The 12,149-nt window shown below is 32.8% G+C and overlaps 1 protein-coding gene across 5 annotated transcripts in view; it reads left to right on the top strand.

Annotated features, from left to right (window-relative positions):
* LOC149791807 (uncharacterized) overlaps positions 1 to 12,149 on the top strand; it is a 50,038-nt gene that overhangs the window by 20,303 nt on the left and 17,586 nt on the right. For 3 of the 5 annotated variants that reach the window (XM_089970302.1, XM_089970305.1, XM_089970303.1), the window contains exon 2: positions 884 to 1,000. The exons of 1 other annotated variant lie outside the window; for it this stretch is intronic. The gene's annotated coding sequence lies outside the window, so the exon portion shown is untranslated. Of the gene's footprint in view, positions 1 to 883; positions 1,005 to 12,149 lie in introns of all 5 variants that reach the window. One more of the 5 variants, XM_089970304.1, reaches the window with a different exon arrangement.

Below are 12,149 nucleotides of genomic sequence, written 5' to 3'. Positions count from 1 at the left end.
TTTTGTTCATCATGTCCCGATCATACTAAGATGATAAATCTTGGACTTCCAGTATACAATTTCGTCTTGATCTGTGTACATGTACGATTTTGATTGCATCCCTCTATTTCGGTTCTAAACAGGTAATATTGATTTGTTCCATTAATATAAATTAATATAAATTGCGTAGTCCCTGTCATCGATGAAGTAAATACCATTTCTAACTCAACTAAACTTGTTAAAGAATTAATGTAAGAAAAAGTTATCATTTTCGATAATAATTGTCAGGATATTGAAAACAGTCTAAATGATGAATACGATCGGTTTAACGACTTTATGGTTTTAATACAAGTATTAGAAAAGAGTGAGAAGCAACAAGCTCTGTAAAATTAAACAAATAACTGTTTTTTTCTCAGAAATCAAAGTGAAAATGTAAAATAGCAACTTACATTATTGCGAATTAAAAAAAGGTTGCTTTTGTATTTGTTACCGTTTTAGACAAGGCCAGCTACTAGTAAAATGTTACGTTACCAACGGTATATAATCAAATACAAAATCACCTAGCTAAAAAACTATGCAAACTTAATATTCTCAACGTCAGATCTAATACAGCCAGTTGACACAACCATTTCCTATATAGAAAAGAAAGACTTGATGGAAACGGAATAAAGAACACAGAGTTTCACTTTTCTAACTTCTAATATCGAAAAATATGAACTTCACATATGTGAAAGGAATTAAAGTGGGATGGAAGTGTGTGAAGACAGATTTTATTGCTTAGATTGACATTTCGAGCTGTTTTCTTCTCTAGCTATTGTTCCAACCTAGGATATACCAAGCTTTTCTAAATTGCTTAAAGAATCAGCTGATGATGAGCTCTTTGTTATATTTTTACTTCTTTCAGACTCAGCCAGTGTCGACAATTTTTAACCAAGCGGCACGGTCTCAACTGAATCTTCTATCAGCCAGTGTCGACCGTTGTTAAACCAGCGGCAAGGTTTCAACTGCATTTTCTATGCGTGTATGTAAGTCCAGCTTCGAACGTATCGATTAGCGTGCAGTTAGGATATAGGTTTAAATACAACTATGTTTATTTTATAAGGGCGCTCTGTTATTTAAATTTCTGGCCTTACTAAACAAATTGACAATAACACTGAATTTTGGTCGGTGTTGATTATTATGTGTTAGAATCTTAAATGTAAGAAGTTAAATGAACAAAAACCGTTAAGCGGAATTTGTGTATATATCATATACATTAAACCACACATGGAATATATATTGGAGTCGTATAATCCAATGTATCAATCGTCCTAGCAAAGTCAGGAAACTGGACGTTACAGTTTCAGTTTTCTTGCAGTCGATATGAAATTACGACAATGAAACGTTTCTATTCAGAAACGTTGTCTTGTGTATTTAAGATCCATCAGGATATATACAGCGATAAAAGTCTAATTTGTGTTCAGTCCATGAATCCGATTGGCCATATCCTCACAAATTTACTTGTCGCGAACATCAAATAATTGTCATTCTGAACAAAGGTACATCGCATATTACACAGCTTAAAGTCAAGTCTAGCTGGGTCATTCAAGAGGCCACGTAGATAACTTAATTGCCCATGGCTAGTAAAGCAAAGTATTTCTGATTACGTGTGTAATTGTCGTTAAATTTGTTCTGGTCGCAAGCCCTGAAAGTAATGTGATCGATCGAGTACAAGATAATACAATGACACAATAGCTGTCGTTATTTAGAGTTATTATTTTGTATTTTCGCTGCATATTTACTAGTACATAATTTATCAGAATATCCCGTGTATAGCAATTAAATTATATAACAGTCGATCTCAAATTTTCAAATTGTATAGGCATCCACGTCAAGTCTTATACCTATCATTGGAAGACACAGTAAAACTTCCCAATGAAGGTGATACTTAGTCCTAAATATCACAACTGGTCTTAGTGCAGAAATTCCACAATTGCTAGCATACCTATGAAGAAAGAGTTGCATATAAGGTAGTTCAATGAAAATGAGGACGCATAGAAATACTGAGTGTGAGTTCGACAAACTAAACGAACTGATAAGGAAATGGTTTCTGTACTTCGCGCGCAGAGGAATTCCTAAGTTTTATCGAGTGAACCAGAGGAAGGTTCTAAAATTTTGCAGACGCGGGTGATATATTTACAGATTCTGATGGCTGGCTTTTCAAAATTATATCAAGATATTCAATGCAACCAATTGAACTTGATATGTAAAGCGTCAGTGTTGATGGTGATGTTGTAAATACTCTTTTGGTGAACATTCCGTGGAAGGTAAGGCCATTTGTGATCCGATAGATCTGAATTCATTCCTTTCAAAAACGAAATAAAAATATAACCAGGTGGACATTATTATGTTTTGTGAGTTAACACCAATTCATGGATGATGGATGGTCTAATGACAAATAGGATTAGGAACGTATAAAAGGATAACGCAGTGACGAAATGTCGTGGTGTTTCGAGACAGGGCGATATCCAGTGGGAAAGTGGTTCAAATTATGGTGGCAAAGTCGTTTTGGTAGCTACTCCATCATGGCCGGATTGCAGTTTTCGTGCTCCCTGTGGGAAATTAATTTTACTTTGCAAATTGACAAATATTGTCTAATTCAGAGTGCCCTATACGTTATACAGAAATATAGATGTTCGAAATGCAGGCCACATGGTTGCACAATCCTGAGCTGAGACTTAGATGAGTTGTTCTGTGTGACATTCAGCTGACAGTATATACCTTATCAAAGTCAAGCACGGACCAATATTTTGCAGATCTCTTTGTCACATACGCGAGCGAAAAACATTGACAATTACCTAGTGTTTTGATACTTCAAGCTTTCCCGGAGCGATTGCAATAATTTAGATCAGTGAGGACTGTGAGGATTATACCATTTTATTTACCAGCATTGACTGGGATAGGAATTAACTTCGATGGTCCCTGTAACGTTGACAATGATGTTGCCACTGAGGATGATTTCAACGAATGGGAGGGATACAGACTAACTCTGTCAGTCTTTACTGCATTGACTGAGTGAGTTAAGACCAAGCATCGTGTGATGTTAGTGACAAAATGTCTGTTAATGTCAACGAACTCAATTATCACCAAGGGCGTGATATAAATTATGAAGTTGCAAGTCTTAAAATCTAACTTTAAAACTTCGGCTTTGTTAAGGATGTGAAATAGGTACTGCTTGTTTATGCACCAAAGGATATATCAGAGAGGGAGCAGCAGAGAGGGTGAACATACCTTTTGCTGAAACGTTTTTGCTTAAAATAAAAGCTTCTTACTAAATGAAAAAGTAAGGTCCCTAACGGTAAACCGAAGCCTCTAACTTACCAAGACTTTCTCTGATTAGGTTAATTATTGTATTACTTTAGTTTTCTCCTTTGTGTTTCTCTAAATTTGTATGTGAGTTTTCGTTTAACCACCGGGCGTTTCATTGACGTAGTACCCTCTCTACTGCTATAATTAAATCATTATTCTTTTAATCAAATATTTTTTCAAGACCCACACGATATCTTGTTCTAGGATCGTGCACATTTATTGTTGTAAATCCGTGTGGAGAAGATTTTGCTCTTGAAAAGAAGTTTTTGAACTCAATCATGTCCATATCCCCACTATACCAAATCTGGTGAATATTTCGCAGAGTATGTGTATCAACTCCATTAAATACAATTAAAATAGTACAGTTATCTCTGATCACTTTAGGTATTTGTGTATATATCTGAGTAACATAAATCACATCAGTCTACCTCTAGAAAAGATCGGAGCTGGATTTGTTTGTTTGTCCAGCATTACGTCGTCGTATACTACAAGATTATTAATAAATCCATCAAGGTCGTCTACGGATGGTGCTTTATCGATATTGGTGATGAAATTAATAATGCCATCACCATCTTCATTTAACAAGTTTGCATTTTCTTGAAAATCGTTAAGAACATCGTAGCATCTCCGAACATCAACTGATGGTGCAACTAAATATAACTTGTCCCACTTTAACCATCTAATTATCAAATTAAGTAATGATTGCAATTTACCTGATCCAGAAGGACCTATTATTTTCATTCTGATAGAATTCGGTAATGCTGAAATATGTTTTACTGGCTCTTGCTTTCGTGTCGCTGAGAAATCAATGACATCCATGTTATACAAATATAATAAATGATATGAATCTATATTGTGCTCGATGTAGAGCATCCACCCCTACAAGTGGATTAACAACAATAATAATAAAAAATTAAAGACATGCACTTACAGCCAAATGTGTAAAATGTGGTACAAAAATATGACAATTTTGATATTTGATTATTTTTGTAACATATATCCTTGACTTCAACGTCGGCAGATTCAGAATAATCAAGTATATTTTCCTGTTTTATTCTCCATTCGCTCCATGATGTATCAGTGCCGATATCAAATTTTTCCAACAATCCTAAATATTTTTTGATATAAAACGAATCCGTAGCGACTCTGACAGCAAACATAGAAACTCTATTTATGATCGATAATAAATTTATCGAAACGTACGCAAGCATTGAAGATCTTAAATGAATAAAATGCGGTGACTAACCATCAATATAACCCACAATTTTACCTAATTTAGGTCCGTCCGATAAGTTAACGTTACTTCGACTTATAAACGTATTTTTTTCTTTGTATCAGCAATTACAAAATCTAACTCAGCATCGTCTATAATCAGTCTTGTACAATGTCGTTTATGATCATATGATCCTCCTTGGGTAAATTTACCGATTATTGTTCTGCCGAGAACTTTTGCGATTTTATTCTCACAATCGGTTATATCAGAATTTTCATCATCAGAATATTTATTTTGTTGTGGTAACCAAACTTCTTTCTGAGACGATATTATATAATTGCTTCACTTACTGTCCGAAATATTTTTACATCGTGCATATACCTTAATAATACTGTTGGTGCCCACATTATTTCTGAAAAATGTTTGCCAAACCAGACATAACAATTCGGATGAAGATTTTCGGCAAACTTAAATGACTCGATACAAGCGAATCCAGTCAAGTCAAAATCCGGTAATGGTCCGTTTATCGATACTCTGGTCATTTCGTGTGTGAGATGACCAAATCGTTCAAAATACATAGAACATTCTCCAATTCCAAGAAACCTTCCGGGATAACATGCAACCATGTCAACCGAAATAATATCTTTATGATCTTTTTTACTATTCCATAGTCCACCTTGTCCGTAATCGACACAACTCGATATTATATCATTGAGAAAATCCAATCGTGTTGGTTTCCACGAATTTTTCTCTCTAGGAAAATGAGCCGCAACCGACGGAACAGTAAACAAATTGCTCCGTAATTGTTCAGCATCATCGGTATATTTTAACGCAAGATTTGGCATTTCTTAATGGAGAGATTCTGTGCGATAAATAACGCCATTAGGTCGTACACACTGATCATAGTTTCCATCATCAGATCTTTGAACTAATCGTAGTGATACATGCTCGTTTTTTCTTATTTCGTTAATAAAAGCAAATATATCATCCCATTAAAAAAATTTAACAGTTAGATTTCGTGGAAATATTGTTTCTGCATTAGTCCACGCATGCTCATTATGATCAATAATTTCAATTGAAGCTCCTTTTGATTTATATTTTGATTCGTACAAAATCTCTCCGGTTATCGTTTTTATAATTATTGGTAATTTTAGTTTCTTTCCTAGCTCAGTAACCTCTGTGACAGACGCTCCGATATCCTTAACTATTCCTCCTCACTCATTTATTATTTTATGTCTTTTATCCGTTAAACCATTCCCACGAGTCGAAACGGTTAAATGTTCTGTTACTCGTTCAGCTACACAATTTAGCCTTGAAAATTTTATTGGTTTTAAACTATTAACGCTGGGTTTATCATTTATCGGATATAACGCGTATATAACCGCTGTTACCGGATACGCTCGTTCATAATATGGTTTGTGAATAAAAGTCAGTATTCCTGGTTTGGAATTTTTACTCAGCATAGCAATGTTTCGCTTGTTTGTCGTTCATCGGAGAAAAAATCGAAACCTTTGGTGTTGCGTATGATTTCGAACGTTGATCAGACATGAGATGCGCCATCTTCGCGAAATTCTTTCTTGGCGTCATGAATTTTATTAATCAAAGTTTTATTTGTCGGATCAACCAGAGCTTTTATCAGTAGGTCGGGGTATATTATGTCAAGATTAAATTTTAAAAGGCTTATTCTCAGATAATGTTTCAAATTCGTTCATATCATAATTAAGACAAATATTTAAATATATAAATGATTCAAACGAAGAATAAATAAAAGTGGCTAATGATAGGAATTACGACACTCTGTAAAAGATCCTGCGTATACGAATTATGCGGATACCATTCACAAAGCGTTCGTAACAGAAGTCTAGGACCAAAACCGTGTTTGAAGTGTGGTGATGGAGTTAGAGGAGAAACGCTGTTGTGCGTGCAATGTGGTAGTACAAAATACAGAGAACTGAAAAGATATTATGATAAAAATATAACAACGACAATAATGATAAGGCTATTAAAGGTACAGAAGACTATGTAGCAAGATTTTCAAAGCAATGATTTAGAAAAATAATCATTTAGACAAATAATATTATTATATCAAATTTAAAATGAGTTTGTGAAGCATCCATTCATCAAAAATTACGAAGCATCTCGTGATGTTACCATCTGGCACTGTCGACGAAAAAGACCTTTAGTCTGCGATGTTAATAATTTTAGTTATCTAAGATTTACTGTTGGGAAGAAAAACTATTTCTGCCATACATTTATTTACGAATGATTCAACGGAGTAATCAAAGACGGCCTTGTTATAGATCATATTGAATCAAATCCCAAAAATAATTCTTTGATCAATTTGCGAGCTGTCACTCGAGCCCAAATTGCAGATTTGGAAATACTGGCTGTAATGATAAGAGTGCAAGATCAGTTGTATCTGTAAATATAGAGACTGACGAAGAAATACTATTTCAATCGACATATGCAGCTAGTAATTAGTTCGATAGTTGTTTTGATTAAAAAAGCTCTGTCGCAAAAAAAATATACAAATCTGCTTTCTCTAAGAATCATACAATAAAAATTACATTGAAGGAAGCTACCCCTGTCTCTCTCCGGTAGAGGTATTAGTAGTTATGCCGCTTGTTCTAATACTATCGTACTAATTATTTATTTAATTTCATTTTTTGTATCATCATTATCATTGTTGGAATAATAATGATACAACAGTTATTTAATTATTGTGAGACTTCTATTGTTGTTGGCGAAACTCCGGTAATTACTATGTATATAAACTTTTCCAGAAGTTTTCCCATCGAAATAAATAATTATTTATTTTGAAACCCCATAATTTTTCAATATTATTGAAGGGAGAGAACTCTTGTCTCATTGGCATAGTTATTTAGTAGTTATCTCTCTTCCTTTCTGTCAATGACCTGAAATAAGAGATACCTCTGTAGTTTATCTTTCTCCGTTGATCGTAATTCGTTTTGTCATCGTAATTATTTAATTAAGAATCTATGTCATAATTAATACTAGTGAAGTAAGATATTTGTTTAATAGTTCAAATTAGTAGAAGGATAATTTATGATTTCGAACGTACAAACAAAATCAAGATAGAAAAACACTAGGTTACATCTACAACATAATATTTTCTTTTCAGAATTTTTACACAGAAATATATACTTTTCAAACCTGATTTTGTCAAGGCAGATATATATATATATATATATATATATATATATATATATATATATATATATATATATATATATATATATAATTATTTTGTACAGTGTTTTGGAAAATAGAAAAGAATTCCACGCTGTAGTTTTACTCAGTACTGTATGTAACAATCCATCATAGCTAAGTTTATAAAACTTTCTGAAGCGTATATATGTAAGATGTTTCCGTAGCTCATTGCCAAAGTTCATGACTCTTATACTCGAGGTCTGGCGATCGAAACCCGTGACTGACATTAATCATTGGGGGTCTAAAAACTTAAATTCGAACTTCAACAGAAAATTATACACCCTCACTCAAAGTCACCACACCACGTGTTGGGTTATCTTTTGCAGTCTCCCGGGGTTGATTTGAGTGTGTGTGTGTGCAAAAATTTGTTGAAAGTAGAGAAGGCTGTCGTATATGTATTGTGCTGTCCCTAAAACAAATATTATATGTGTTTGTGCCGTCCTTAGAATTAAGTTACAAAATTAAGATTATATGTTGTGCCGTCCTTATAAGTAATATTTCATATATCTAAAAAGCTTACTTTAAAAATCTCATTAAGACTATTTCGCACTAGACGAACGTCACTTTGATTCTTCTCATTAGACAAACCTCACGTTGGTAATTATCACTAATCAAATCTTAAATTGGTTATTCCTACTAGACAAACGTGAATTTGGCAAACTAGGAAAAATATCAATGTGGTGATTCTTTCTAGAAACATGTCAATTTGGCTATTCTCACTAGAAAAAATATCAGTTTGACATTTCGAAAAATATCAGTTTGACTATTCTCACTAGACAAACGTTTATGTGTTCACTGTAAATATACTTATACACAAGGTTGTAAATATGCTTCTATATATATTTGTGCTGTCCTCAAAACAAAAATGATATGTTTTGCCGTTCTCAAAGCAAACATTATATGTTGTGTCGTCCTCAAAAATGGTCAATGATGACCTGATATATTTTATTTCAAATATATATATTATAATATATTATACAAGTTGGTCCTGAAAAAAATTTTTTGTTGATTTTGAATCATTACAAAATCGTAAATTTGAAGGTAGTTATGCACTATCAGCCGAATATCGTTTGATTAAGACCATCCAACAAAGCATGTTACAATCTTTATCAACAGTGAAAGATACAGAAGTGGAGAAATTCGTCCCGTTTTCGATCGCGATTGAAGACATAAGATCAAAATTATCTAACAAATATGAAACAAAAAAGTATTATCACACCCGTAAGACAACTGAAAAAGATTATATCAGTTCGCGAAAATGGAAACGCTGTCATTAATGAAAGTGATTGTAGTAAAAGCGTCACTAGTGATGAAAATGAATGTTATGATTAGTGATTGTGAAAGTAACAGTTAATTTTATTCTGATTATAATATTTGTTATGTTGATTTTCCGAGATTTTAGTGACCTTTATTTAAAATTTATAGTTTTTTTTTCACCGAGTTTAATCGACTTGTCAGTGAAAATACTGCAATTTCACTGATTTTTGAATGGTAAAACCCCAGCAATTCTCTAAATGATTTATTGATAAATCGTTAAATTTTCCTTTTTTTCCCATAAAACAACTAAAATCATTTATAATTTCGCTAAAAGACCATCATTTTGTGGTGTGTTTTATGAAAATGTATGGATATATCGATGAACCATTTACAGATTCACTGGGGTTTTGACCCAGTCAAATTATGCAATTATACAATTTGACTAATTTTCATTATTTTTTTAGTAGCATATACTCAATCAGATTATAAAATCATACTTATTTTCATCATTTATCTGAAATCTTGGCTAGAATCAGTAAAACAAAAGTATTCTGTTATGACATATTTTGTAATTTTTATTTTTATTTTTTTAGAATATACCTTTCAGAATTAGACAATATTTTTTAAGCTGATCAAGTTTAATGCAAGAATGTGCATAATTCAGAATCTGACCTGTATCACATGTGATTATATAAATATGTTCTCGCCGCAGTTCATCTAACTGTTCCTGCGTCAACAAACCTTTTTTGTTGCCGTAATCCTTAAGACCTATATTAACACTAAGTTATTCTCTGTTGACTGGAGACTTTGTTATTACTGTTCTCATGGCCTTTTCAAGGTCCTCCTACTTATCGTGTATGAAAACTCTCACATATTGGTACATTATATAATATACCTCAATTAAGTGTCTGCTCTGGTTAGTAAGTTTGAAATTTATTCTTAATAATAACGGATCATGACAACGTAGATAAACATGATTGATTGATTCTTGTACGATGAAATATCCAGGAGGTACTTGCGGAGTAAATGTATATAAAATATATCCTTGCTGAGCTTGGTTTGATTTTTCAAGCTCTATTTGATAACTGCCATCAATTACATCGCATACAAGATTGATTGCAATAGTTGAAGTCATATTACAATCCCTGGTGAAATATGACGAGCCTCACCATACGGATTATTGTTATGTCTTAGAAGAGATGCTGTTATGGATATTTTTCTCCATGACTAGATTATTTTGGAAACGTTTTCGTTGATGGTATCGCTAACACTTCTGTTTAGATCATCGGTTTTAAATCCTAGTAGTACAAATTTTAAAACATTCGCTTCAGCTATTTTATAGTGATTAATATATAACTGTCTGATATTTGTTATTGTTTTATATCCTATATCATAAATACTAGCATTTATTATATGAATAGCAACTCGATTAGCAATATCAAGATCTGATACAATTTGATTTAAATGTTTTATCATTTCTTATATGGTTAATACGATACTCAAGGATATAATTTTTAAATAATTGCTCTAATATCGTGGACATAGCTGTATCCTCGTTTTTAATTTTGTCAGCAAACGATCTGAAATCTCTTTCATAAACAATATAATTGAAAGTTTATTTTAATCAAAATCTAGTATTGAAAACGGTGTTTTAGGAAATATACTACCATCAGAATGTTTAATACGACGATCTGTATAATGACGCCACGGATATTCATCTCCATATTCTGGACTTGTTGTAAAAGAAATTCTCTGTTGGAAATTCAAGCCAACCTAAAACAGATCTAACTGATGACTGATACATATCTACAACACAGTGTGGATAATATATTTCAATTGCATCCGATAATGTTGGTTCGTGAACTGTTATAGCTATTTTTGCTTCTTCTCCGCTTATAGATTTTGCTGTGCGCTGAAATTCATCATTGGTTTGTTCAATCTGATAATATCCTGTTGGAATAGAAACAAATAACCAGTCGGGGATTTCATCTTGTTTCTTTTTCGCAAAAACAAGCGAATTATTCATCTGTAATCCACCAAATCATTTTGATCTGATATTTGGCCAGTTGTAATATACTCGTAATTGTGCAAGCGCTGTTACTTTCATTGGAATTACAGCTGGAAAGTTAAGAGTAAATTCTGGATTAGTTGATATCATTGTTGTTTTTGACGGAATTGTGTTCGTTAGGATTTGCTGAAGTAGCTCCTTAGGAGTTGACATTATTATTTAAATCGTGATTTTCTAAATCAATCACAGTCATTGCTTCTTTGTAAATTTTGATCATATCCTTGAATTCACAATCTGATATTTTTCCATCACGAAGATTTATTGATAATAACGAGGATAATTTGGAGTATGGTAAGGTCGCTGTGTGTAATTTTATTATATAATCATTCAATTTTGCATTTGTGCACGTACATATTTTTTATGCAGTGATATTAAGAATATCGGCAACCGTTATCGCTGCTGAAACACAAATTATTATAACTGCAGGTGAAATTACAAATGATGGTGTTATTGCTGATAATAATAATCCGGTTCCAGCAAAAACAGCAGCCGCTAAATAAAGAATTATGTCAACGATAACTACACGTCTGCGATATTTCTTTACTTTAACTATATACTCGTCAATGATATTTTTAAATTTGTTTGCCATTTACGTGCATGCTTGCATCTATAATGCTTGACTGCAACATCAAGTTAAACGTTGTTCGGAATACGCATTGTATTTGAATTAGGTAGGAATTTAGTTTCTAATGCAAGGCACCAATACTAATTCAAGCCGAGTGTTTTTGTTTCGGGTTCGACAGTAAATGTTTCCTCGTCGTTTTGATCTAACATCACTAATATAGCTCGAGGCGATCCAGGTAGTGGATAACACCGTGAAATCGTGGTAGATAACACTGGACAACAAATTTTTACAAAAGTCATGTTACTGAAATAAAATTAGTCAATTCTTATCAATTTTTATGTGCTGAACACGAATATGACAGTCAAATTGCAAAATTGGCTCTAGTTTTTTTGTAATCTGCAAGAAATTAATGTTTACATAACGAAATGCATTCCAATAGTAAAAGGTCAACTGTAATAGCCTACCTATAAAAAATCAAGTCATTGACT

Source organism: Sinohyriopsis cumingii, chromosome 9, assembly GCF_028554795.1.
Source record: "Sinohyriopsis cumingii isolate HCF-2022 chromosome 9, ASM2855479v2, whole genome shotgun sequence".
NCBI lineage: Eukaryota > Metazoa > Mollusca > Bivalvia > Unionida > Unionidae > Sinohyriopsis > Sinohyriopsis cumingii.
This window is presented reverse-complemented; position numbering and strand designations above follow the sequence as displayed.